An 11915-nucleotide genomic window follows, 5' to 3' on the forward strand; every position below is an offset into this window, starting at 1 on the left:
TTACAAGACACATAACAATAAGTATATAATAATATACTTTACCAATTACTTAACAAATGACATAGACCAAGATGGCCATAAAAAAAGAAAAATACAATAAAATACAATAAAACGTAATATAACACAAGCTGTACTCAATGTAAATAAACAGAAAAACAGAAAAACAAGGTGAATTCAAATACAATTATATAGGATACAGTGTGTTTTGTCTCAGGTGCCATGCCTTCTCCAAAAATCCTGCAAAACCGAAGATGTCCTCCACAAAAAAACAACTCAACATACAACTCTCAGACTGCCAAAACAAATCTGGGTTTGCAATTTGAATTTTTTCAAATAAAACCCTCCTCAAAGTGGTGTACAAAGGGCAATAAAAAACAAAATGATATTCATCCTCCACCACTCCCAGATCACACAGAACACACAGCCGCTCCTCCTCAATATCAATCAATCAATCAATATCTTGTTTTTCTCTCATTCAAACAACACCGGGGCATTGGGAATAATGTTTCTCAAAGTCACTCTCTTCTTCCTCTGTCTTCTGGGTCAAATCATACCTTCCAGGAGACACTTCCTGTGTCCACCTACGGGTGGCTGCAATTAGAAACTGGCCCCCGTAAATGTCCAAACCCCCCCTCCCTATGCTTGCACCTTGCACCCATATTGAGCTGTACTGTACTGTACCCATTCTGCAATCTGTTAATAAAATGTTTAAATCAATCAATGAAACAGTGAAACAGGTAGGAACATGTGTCTCCTAGCAGGTGCATGCTGTTGCTCTGATTACAGAGCCTCTTATAATAAGAGGTGGTGTGCCCCCTAGTGTTCAAACATAAATACCACACCATTACCATAAATAATAGAATTTCTAACATGTCGGTTTTGGCTTCTACATAAAGCATTGATACACCACACTGCCACAGTCTTGGGCTGCCCATAGCAGTCATCATGGAAACCGCGAGGCAGACAGAACTGTAGACATTTTCAAGAAGACATTTTCAAAGAAGCAACAGAGGTCACGTTACCATTCCATCACTAGTCTAAAACCAATAAACCCGGGGCCCCATTATATAATTTAGTCACGTAGCAGTCAGTCTACAAAAAGACACCAGATGGCAGTATACTATAGAAGACAGGATTGATTGATTGATTGATTGATTGATTGAAAACTTTATTAACAGATTGCAGAATGGGTACAATACAGTACAGCTCAATACACACAATTGTTAAGGGGATGCAGACCAGAGAAAGACTTTCGTCTTGTTTACACCAGGGTCCCCCATTTTCAATTAATCAGGACATATATGACATACATGACATACAGATAGTCAGTACTGCTACATCTATACATTTATGACATACCAGATTTGCAAATACAGTACTGTTTGTGATACAGAAGGAGTCAAGAAAAGGGAGTATATACATTTGACGTAGAAACTGTACATTGGAGGAGGTTGGGTGGGGGGGGTTGGGTACACTGGGATATTGACAACCATACTGGGTAATTTACATTGGAGGTGGGTGGGGGGGGGGGGGGGGGGGGGCACATTGTATAAACAAGCAAAACTGTACATTGAGGGGGGGGGGGGGGACTCTGTACAAACAAACAAAATTGTACATTGGACTATTGACAAGACCATACTAGGTAAATGACTGTACATTGGAGGGGGTTGGGTTAGGATATTTACAGGGGCCAGTGTTGCATTGCAGTCTCCCGTAGGTGTCTCTTGAGAGAGGTTTTGAAAGTGGGTAGTGATCCACATTCCTTTACAGCTTTGGGTAGGGCGTTCCACATTGATGTGGCATAATTGCGAAACGTGTTTAGTCCCTTATTTGAGCCGAATCTGGGTTTAACATGATTTGTGGAGCTCCCTCTGGTGTTGTGATCGTGGTATTCACTGACCTTTGGGAAGTATTTTGCCATGTACATGGGTACCTTGGTCGTGTAGTGTATCTTGTAGACCAGGCCCATTGCAAGTTGCTGTACTCTGTCATCTACTCTAAGCCATCCTAGGTTGTCAAAGTGGGCAGGGGTGAGGTGGGTTCTAGGAGTAAGGTCAAGCAGTAGTCTGACCAGTTTGTTTTGAGATGTTTGTAATTTTGTTTTTAGCGCCTTTGAGGTGCTTTGGTACCATGAGGTGCAAGCATAGTCGTAGTACCCCTGAATGAGTGCTCCTGCCAGAGTCTTCAGGGTATTCTTGTTTACCAGAGAGGAGATCCGGTACAAGAATCGAGTTCGTTGGTTGACTTTTTTTATTACATTGGATGCCATTTTGTCACAGGAGAGATTAGCCTCTAGGATGGAACCCAGGTAGGTAATTTCATCTTTCCTTGTGACAATATTGTCACCCACTGTAACTGAGAAGCCGTCGGTCTTGCTGAGTTTGTTATTTGAACCGAAGAGAATGGACTCTGTTTTGCCCATGTGTAATGATAGTTTGTTATCAGCGAGCCATATGCAGATTCTGCCTAGTTCAGAGCTGAGGGTTTTTTCAACCTGTAACTTGTTCTTGTCAGAGACCAGCAGGGCTGAGTCGTCCGCAAACAGGAACAAGTTGCAGTCACAAGCTGACGACATGTCATTTGCATAAATTAGGAACAGTAGCGGTCCTAGTATGCTTCCTTGTGGAACACCACAGCTCACTGTGAGAGGGGGGGATAGGGTACCGTTTACCTCCACCATCTGTTCCCTGCCCTCAAGGTAGGATTGCATCCAGCTCACTGATAGACTATCAAAACCAATTGCTTTTAGCTTGTCAATCAGAATGGAGTGATTGACCGTGTCAAATGCCTTTTGTAGGTCCAGCATGACCATGCCGCAGTATTTGCCTGCGTCCACCTCTTGTTTGATGTGGTCATTCAAATAGAGAAGGCATGTGTCAGTGGAGTGGGATGTTCTGAAGCCAGATTGGAATTCGTAGATTAGATTTTTTTCCGCTAGGTACTTTTCGACCTGTTCGTAGACTATTTTTTCCATGACTTTCGAGATGGAGGTGAGAATAGAAACAGGGCGGTAGTTGCCTGGGTCTAATTTGCTGCCCTTTTTGTGCAGAGGGGTCACCCTCGCAATTTTGAAGTCCTTGGGGACGTGTCCCTGTTTTATGGAGAGGTTTATTATGTGTGTGATGATTGGGGTGATGGCGGCTGCTGAGTCTCTGAGGAATTTGGAGGGGATGTTGTCATGGCCAGTGGCCTTGTTAGGTTGGAGGGCGCTCAGTTTATTGAGTACCTCATCTGTTGTTACCATTTCTAGCTTGAAGTCGTCCTTGCGGACCCCTAGGTTTTTGTAGTAAGCTACTATGTGTTCTACCCCATAAAGCCCTGAGTGGGAGGGTAGTTTGTTTACCAGTGTTGTGGCTATGTTTGTGAAGAAAATGTTTAAGTAATTGGCTACATCCAGCTTGTCTGTGATGAGCGTGTTGTCCGTTTTTATGTTTATGTTTGAGAATCTGGTTTTAAGTTTTTTACTGCATCCTAGTTGATTATTGAGTAATTTCCAAAGTTCACGTGGTTTGTTTTTGTTTTCCTCAGTTTTGTCATTGATGAAATTCTTTTTTGCAGTAGTGCAAAAAGGAAGTAGTGAAAAGACACAAGTTCATGGAAAAGGAGTGGAATCCATATAATTATTAACTTAGCCCCGGGGTCCTTGGTTGCATTAACCCTTTCACTACCACACTACAAAGGGTTAACCCTTTCACTACCACACTACAGAAGGTTAACCCCTTCTCTGGTTAGGCTTCACGTCACGGTCCCCTTTCCCGTCTGAGGAGGAGATGTGATCGATGCCCGTGGCTTGGAGAGTGGAAGATGGGTCACTCTGGTGTCAGGAGTGGCACCGTGGGACCCTGACCAACACCAACGGAACAGGCCCACTTGTGTTCCGCCAAGCGCTCCTGGAGACGTGTCTCTGTCCAGCCCACATCAAACTATCTGCAGCGCGGACATTCCAACCTGTAGACGACGGCACTCTTGCAGTTAATGAAATGATTAGCTTGGTATTCGCTGCAGAGTCCCAAGAAAGACTTTGTGATGTACTTCTGCAGTCATTCAGATTCCTCTATTGTCACGTCGTTCAGTGCCTTACAGCAAAGAAACAGTGCAATTCACTTTGTTGTGGTTCCTCAACCATAGCAGCATCCAATCATATAAATACAATACAATTTGCATAGAATACAAATAAGGTAAAATATGACTAAAATAAACATGACTATATACTGGCCACATTTGAAAGAACCGTTGGGCTTGTTCTTTTTTTCTTTTCTTTATATATATATATCTTTTATTGGTGAAACATATGGTGGTGCAGAGAAGCAAAGGTTGATTATCAATATATCACATATCACCATGATTATTTTTTTGCTTTTGTGGGACGTGACGAGACACGGACAGGACTGAACTTGAACAGGGACGAGAAAAAACAATAAAGACGAGAACGAAACTAAATCGAAAACAGGCAAAAAGAAAGCAAAAAAATTATAAATAAAATTAAATTAAAATAATAATAGTGATAATAATAATAAATAACCAGGATAAAATATACAGTGGGGCGGAGTTTACAACAGAGTATCTGAGGTGCTCACCTCAGAGAAGGAGTATTTCTTTAGGATCAGTATTTATTTTCCCCCCGTTGGGCTTGTTCTGTTGGCTGGGAGAGGACTGTGGACCAACTTACTGTATCTCCTATAGGGTGCGATTAAAGCTAATGACTGTTCTGTAGACATGTCATGTAAAGATTCCTCACGTTGAATGATACTCCACTTCATCAGATGACTCCTGTTAAGAGTGCTTTGTCACCAAATACAGCAGAGAACATGAAACACATTATAAGAAAGATCTATTATTAGAAATGAAACTTGACATCTTTACAGAACCGCCAGACATTAGCTTTAAGAGGAGCCACATTTAGGCCCTTGGCCCTCAACAGGTTGGGGCACCCTTGCTTTAAGGTATCCCATTGACCATATTCACACAGCAGCCATTTGGCTGTTGTACCATGCTCAGGTTGGGATTCCTTCCTTACATGTTTTCTTTCATGAGTGGGAACTGGTGGAAAGGAATCCCAACCTGAGCATGACATAAGAGCAAAATGGCCACTGTGTGAATATAGTCAATTTCCAGGAAACATTTGAATGAAGTTGTACATGTTATGGTTTGTAACCGACCCCAATCGCACAACACAAGACAGGTATGATGGTTTGCCAAGAAACAGATATTTATTGAACAACAGGGAAATACAGGGAAAAGGGCACTGTCCCTTTAAGGGAGAATCACAAATACAGGAATATAATATGAGGGGAAGGAAAGGTGCCTTTAAGAGGCGGGCAGGAAAAGGGAACACTAAGGGAAAGTAAGGGAACGCCTAAGGGAAGGTTAAGGGAACGCCTTGGGACAGAGGAACTAGAGACTAGGTAAACCAGGGACAAGGAGAACTAGGGAGAGAGGACTAGGGACTAGGAGAGCTAGGGAACAGGAGAAACGGGGACTAGGGGAACTAGGGACAAGGAACTAGGTGGAACTAGAAGGGGAGAACTTGGGACCAGGAACTAGGTGGAACTAGAAAGGGGAGAACTAGGGAACGGGAACTAGGTGGAACTAGAAAGGGAGAACTTGGGACCAGGAACTAGGTGGAACTAGAAGGGGACTGAGGCCCGCGGAGGCGGGCTGGGGTACAGGGAGGAACTGGGGACTGGTGGGAAAACATCTGGGCCGCTCTGCAGGACAGAGGAGAGAGTTAATGCACAAAAGGGAAAAAACAGAGCAGGTGCAGAACAGTCCAAATAACAAAGTGAACAAAGTAATAATATCTTCGTGTGACAAACACACAGGGGGAGATGTAAAGTCCAAAAATACTATTCTAAGTGAGAACCAAAAACAGAGGCATTACGCTGGGAGATGAAAAGTCCAAACTAACTAACAGAGGCAATACGCTGGGAGATGAAATGTCCAAACTAACTAACAGAGGCAATACGCTGGGAGATGAAATGTCCAAACAACTAACAGAGGCAATACGCTGGGAGAGTGACATCACAATCAAAACTCACCCAGGCGTATGCGTAAAGGTACAGGAACAGCAGCGGGAACGGGGGCAAGAGGCATTACGCTGAGTGAGTGACATCACAATCAAAACTCACCCAGGCGTATGCGTAAAGGTAAAGGGGCAGCAGCGGGAACGGGGGCAAGGGCACTACGCTGAGTGAGTGACATCACAATCAAAACTCACCCAGGCGTATGCGTAAAGGTACGGGGCAGCAGCAGGAACGGGGGCAAGGGCACTACGCTGAGTGAGTGACATCACAATCAAAACTCACCCAGGCGTATGCGTAAAGGTACGGGGACAGCAGCGGGAACGGGGGCAAGGGCACTACGCTGGGTGAGTGACATCACAATCAAAACTCACCCAGGCGCATGCGTAATGGTACAGGGACAGCAGCGGGAACGAAGGCATCGCCACCGGGGCGGCTGGCTGTCCGAGCCGAGGGAGAGAGTGCTGGAACAGTGGCGGTGACGAGGGCATCGTCCACCGGGTAGCCGCTGTCGGAGCCGAGGAACAGAGTGCTGGAACAGTGGCGGTGACGAGGGCATCGTCCACCGGGTAGCCGCTGTCGGAGCCGAGGAACAGAGTGCGCGCCACACCTTGGTGTGCGCGTCGGAACAGGGAGCTGGAACAGTGGCGGTGGCGAGGATGTCGTCCACCGGGTAGCCACTGTCGGAGCCGAGGAACAGAGTGCGCGCCACACCTTGGTGTGCGCGTCGGAACAGGGAGCTGGAACAGTGGCGGTGGCGAGGATGTCGTCCACCGGGTAGCCACTGTCGGAGCCGAGGAACAGAGTGCGCGCCACACCTTGGTGTGCGCGTCGGAACAGGGAGCTGGAACAGTGGCGGTGGCGAGGATGTCGTCCACCGGGTAGCCACTGTCGGAGCCGAGGAACAGAGTGCGCGCCACACCTTGGTGTGCGCGTCGGAACAGGGAGCTGGAACAGTGGCGGTGGCGAGGATGTCGTCCACCGGGTAGCCACTGTCGGAGCCGAGGAACAGAGTGGCGCGCCACACCTTGGTGTGCGCGTCGGAACAGAGAGACGCATCGGGGTGCGTCTGCCAGGAGGAGTGTGCCAAGCACGAAGGTCTGGAAGATGCGCGTCGGCGCGCTGAGGTCTGGAGAGCGTGCCAAGCTCGAAGGTCTGGAAGATGCGCGTCAGAGCGCTGGTACGGAGGAGCGTGCCAAGCTCGAAGGTCTGGAAGATGCGCGTCTGTGCGCCGGTACGGAGGAGCGTGCCAAGCTCGAAGGTCTGGAAGATGCGCGTCAGTGCGCTGGTACGGAGGAGCGTGCCAAGCTCGAAGGTCTGGAAGATGCGCGTTGCGCGCTGGTCTGGAGAGCGTGCCAAGCTCGAGCGTCCTTGGAAGATGCGCGTTGCGCGCTGTGGACTGGAGAGCGTCTGCGCTGGTCTGGATGTGCGTCAGGACGACAGCTGCGCGGGGGGTCTGAAGTGGATGACTGGGATGCCTCCCGTGGAAGTCTAGGGAGCGCAGACCAGTCCCACTCTCAGGCAACGGCGACAGCAGGCGAAGGCTGGAGCAAACATCTCGACGCCGGAGAATGGAACAGCATAGGCAGACAGAGGATCTCCCGAAAGAGTCTAGATGTTTAGAGAATATGACTCGGCAAGTATACAACACGACCCCACGCCAAAACGAGGGGAAGCGCCCTGGTATTTAAAGCCCACAGGGGGACTAATTAGCCTGCCACCACAGGTGCGAGAGATAATAGAATATCAAACAGGTGTGGCCACTAAGGGTAAGGAACGAGAGGGTGGGGGCTAGAGAGAGTGAGTAGGGAATTCCTAACAGTAGGCTTAAAGAAGACAGAGAATAGGGAATTCCTAACAGTAGGCTTAAAGAAGACAGAGAAAAGGTAGTGAGCAGCGGGCAAAACCTCACAGTATCCCCCCCTCCAACGGGAGCCACCCGGCGACCCAAAACAAATACAGACAGAGTGGCAGGGGGCAAAACAAGAGGTACTGGCCAAGCCAGCAGGGGAAGCCACCACAAGAGTGGGGCTAGCAAAAGAAACAGGGTCGCCGAGGGGTAACTAGGGTAGCAGAGGGGCAACTGGGGGAACTGGTCTAGAGGAACTGGGTCTAGAGAACTAGTCTAGAGGAACTGGTCTAGAGAACTGGTCTAGAGAACTGGTCTAGAGAACTGGGCTAGAGAACCGGGCTAGAGAACTGGTCTAGAGAACTGAGGGGCAAGCAGGGTAGCAAAGGGTTAACCATGGAAGCACCGGGAAAGGGCTAGCAGAGGGAAGGTTAGCTGCCAGGGCACTGATAGCTACAGGGCCTATGCTAGCTGTACTGCTACATCAACATAGAGGCTGCGCAAGCTGCCGGAGCCAGGCTAGCAGAGGGAAAGGGTAGCTGCCAGGGCACTGATAGCTACAGGGCCTATGCTAGCTGTACTGCTACATCAACATAGAGGCTGCGCTAGCTGCCGGAGCTAGGCTGGCAGACAGGGCTGGACCAGCATGAGAGCACAAGCTAGCTGGAAGGACAGTCCTAGCTGTGTGAGAAAAACTGACCTTGCTAGCTGAAAGGGCAGTCCTAGCAGTGGGATAAACTACACAAAAAGGTGGAGGCCATGCAGAGGGACCGGGTTAGCTGCTTGGGCCTGGCTAGCTACAGGGCCTATGCCAGCTGCAAGGCTGCATTAACATAGAGGCTGTGCTAACAGCCGGGGCCAAGCTAGCAGACCGGGGCTCTGCTGAGGGACTGGGTTAGCCGCCAGGGCATGGCTAGCTACAGGGGGATCAAACAGGGCAAAACGGGAAGCAAACAGGGGAGCTAACCGGGGAGACTAACAAGCTAACAGGGGAGCTAACAGGGCTAACAGGGGAGCTAGAGGGAACAAGAAAAAAAAAAGGCAAACTCAACATACACCGTCTGTGCTGGCTGGGGTCGTCGATTTGGTGGGGTCGTACTGTTATGGTTTGTAACCGACCCCAATCGCACAACACAAGACAGGTATGATGGTTTGCCAAGAAACAGATATTTATTGAACAACAGGGAAATACAGGGAAAAGGGCACTGTCCCTTTAAGGGAGAATCACAAATACAGGAATATAATATGAGGGGAAGGAAAGGTGCCTTTAAGAGGCGGGCAGGAAAAGGGAACACTAAGGGAAAGTAAGGGAACGCCTAAGGGAAGGTTAAGGGAACGCCTTGGGACAGAGGAACTAGAGACTAGGTAAACCAGGGACAAGGAGAACTAGGGAGAGAGGACTAGGGACTAGGAGAGCTAGGGAACAGGAGAAACGGGGACTAGGGGAACTAGGGACAAGGAACTAGGTGGAACTAGAAGGGGAGAACTTGGGACCAGGAACTAGGTGGAACTAGAAAGGGGAGAACTAGGGAACGGGAACTAGGTGGAACTAGAAAGGGAAAACTTGGGACCAGGAACTAGGTGGAACTAGAAGGGGACTGAGGCCCGCGGAGGCGGGCTGGGGTACAGGGAGGAACTGGGGACTGGTGGGAAAACATCTGGGCCGCTCTGCAGGACAGAGGAGAGAGTTAATGCACAAAAGGGAAAAAACAGAGCAGGTGCAGAACAGTCCAAATAACAAAGTGAACAAAGTAATAATATCTTCGTGTGACAAACACACAGGGGGAGATGTAAAGTCCAAAAATACTATTCTAAGTGAGAACCAAAAACAGAGGCATTACGCTGGGAGATGAAAAGTCCAAACTAACTAACAGAGGCAATACGCTGGGAGATGAAATGTCCAAACTAACTAACAGAGGCAATACGCTGGGAGATGAAATGTCCAAACAACTAACAGAGGCAATACGCTGGGAGAGTGACATCACAATCAAAACTCACCCAGGCGTATGCGTAAAGGTACAGGAACAGCAGCGGGAACGGGGGCAAGAGGCATTACGCTGAGTGAGTGACATCACAATCAAAACTCACCCAGGCGTATGCGTAAAGGTAAAGGGGCAGCAGCGGGAACGGGGGCAAGGGCACTACGCTGAGTGAGTGACATCACAATCAAAACTCACCCAGGCGTATGCGTAAAGGTACGGGGCAGCAGCGGGAACGGGGGCAAGGGCACTACGCTGAGTGAGTGACATCACAATCAAAACTCACCCAGGCGTATGCGTAAAGGTACGGGGACAGCAGCGGAAACGGGGGCAAGTGCACTACGCTGGGTGAGTGACATCACAATCAAAACTCACCCAGGCGCATGCGTAATGGTACAGGGACAGCAGCGGGAACGAAGGCATCGCCACCGGGGCGGCTGGCTGTCCGAGCCGAGGGAGAGAGTGCTGGAACAGTGGCGGTGACGAGGGCATCGTCCACCGGGTAGCCGCTGTCGGAGCCGAGGAACAGAGTGCTGGAACAGTGGCGGTGACGAGGGCATCGTCCACCGGGTAGCCGCTGTCGGAGCCGAGGAACAGAGTGCGCGCCACACCTTGGTGTGCGCGTCGGAACAGGGAGCTGGAACAGTGGCGGTGGCGAGGATGTCGTCCACCGGGTAGCCACTGTCGGAGCCGAGGAACAGAGTGCGCGCCACACCTTGGTGTGCGCGTCGGAACAGGGAGCTGGAACAGTGGCGGTGGCGAGGATGTCGTCCACCGGGTAGCCACTGTCGGAGCCGAGGAACAGAGTGCGCGCCACACCTTGGTGTGCGCGTCGGAACAGGGAGCTGGAACAGTGGCGGTGGCGAGGATGTCGTCCACCGGGTAGCCACTGTCGGAGCCGAGGAACAGAGTGCGCGCCACACCTTGGTGTGCGCGTCGGAACAGGGAGCTGGAACAGTGGCGGTGGCGAGGATGTCGTCCACCGGGTAGCCACTGTCGGAGCCGAGGAACAGAGTGGCGCGCCACACCTTGGTGTGCGCGTCGGAACAGAGAGACGCATCGGGGTGCGTCTGCCAGGAGGAGTGTGCCAAGCACGAAGGTCTGGAAGATGCGCGTCGGCGCGCTGAGGTCTGGAGAGCGTGCCAAGCTCGAAGGTCTGGAAGATGCGCGTCAGAGCGCTGGTACGGAGGAGCGTGCCAAGCTCGAAGGTCTGGAAGATGCGCGTCTGTGCGCCGGTACGGAGGAGCGTGCCAAGCTCGAAGGTCTGGAAGATGCGCGTCAGTGCGCTGGTACGGAGGAGCGTGCCAAGCTCGAAGGTCTGGAAGATGCGCGTTGCGCGCTGGTCTGGAGAGCGTGCCAAGCTCGAGCGTCCTTGGAAGATGCGCGTTGCGCGCTGTGGACTGGAGAGCGTCTGCGCTGGTCTGGATGTGCGTCAGGACGACAGCTGCGCGGGGGGTCTGAAGTGGATGACTGGGATGCCTCCCGTGGAAGTCTAGGGAGCGCAGACCAGTCCCACTCTCAGGCAACGGCGACAGCAGGCGAAGGCTGGAGCAAACATCTCGACGCCGGAGAATGGAACAGCATAGGCAGACAGAGGATCTCCCGAAAGAGTCTAGATGTTTAGAGAATATGACTCGGCAAGTATACAACACGACCCCACGCCAAAACGAGGGGAAGCGCCCTGGTATTTAAAGCCCACAGGGGGACTAATTAGCCTGCCACCACAGGTGCGAGAGATAATAGAATATCAAACAGGTGTGGCCACTAAGGGTAAGGAACGAGAGGGTGGGGGCTAGAGAGAGTGAGTAGGGAATTCCTAACAGTAGGCTTAAAGAAGACAGAGAATAGGGAATTCCTAACAGTAGGCTTAAAGAAGACAGAGAAAAGGTAGTGAGCAGCGGGCAAAACCTCACAGTACATGATTTGATATCTTTACTTTTGTCTTGCCTTGTTGTCTTATTGTTATGATTTTACATGTATGATTATATATATATATTAATTGTTTTGCTTATTTCTGTACGTACACTCAACGTGACTGTAAATGAGGGAAACCTCCGTTGCCTTTTG

This window comes from Notolepis coatsorum (assembly GCF_963971535.1).
Source record: "Notolepis coatsorum genome assembly, chromosome: 2".
Taxonomy (NCBI): Eukaryota; Metazoa; Chordata; class Actinopteri; order Aulopiformes; family Paralepididae; genus Notolepis; species Notolepis coatsorum.